Raw genomic sequence first — 648 nt, 5'->3', positions numbered from 1 at the left:
GATAAAGATGGTCATTTTCCCATGCTTCACAGAACTGGACAAAAACCTCATGCAGGAGTCCGTCTAGAAGTTGTAAGTTTTGTTTTAAATATATATTTTAAAATATTCAATTAATATAATTTATAATATTTAATTTAATTTTTTTTTTGTAGTTCGAGAAGACGGGAGTCTTAGCTTCTCTGTCTGACTTATTCAAGATGACTCATGCCACATCCGACGGAGTTTTTGTGGATCATGTATCTGAGAAACTCTTCCAAACAGTGGCTGGTCGGATTGAAGAACGGAAGACGCAACTAACCCAGGAGTCTCCCGATGGATTACCAGTCACATTGTCCACCGAAGAGGTCGACAGAATCTTCGAAGAGGTACAATTTAAAATTTTTGGTTACATTATTTTAAATATTTTAACATAATTAACTATATTAATATATGTTTTGATTTTATAGGTGGCTCCTAAAAAGAAGGGACGGATAGTCGGTATAGGCTCTGTTAACGAAGTTGCAAGGGCAACTTCGTCATACACTTCGAGACGGGATGAAGAGACTGCTCAGATGAAGGCTCGAATGGATAGCCAGCATGTTCTATTAGACTCTCTTGAGGATTTGCTAGACGTGATGGCCGTGGGAAACCCGGTTATGCAGAGAATGT

This window comes from Brassica oleracea, chromosome C2, assembly GCF_000695525.1.
Source record: "Brassica oleracea var. oleracea cultivar TO1000 chromosome C2, BOL, whole genome shotgun sequence".
Lineage (NCBI taxonomy): Eukaryota > Viridiplantae > Streptophyta > Magnoliopsida > Brassicales > Brassicaceae > Brassica > Brassica oleracea.
Note: the sequence above shows the minus strand (reverse complement) of the source record.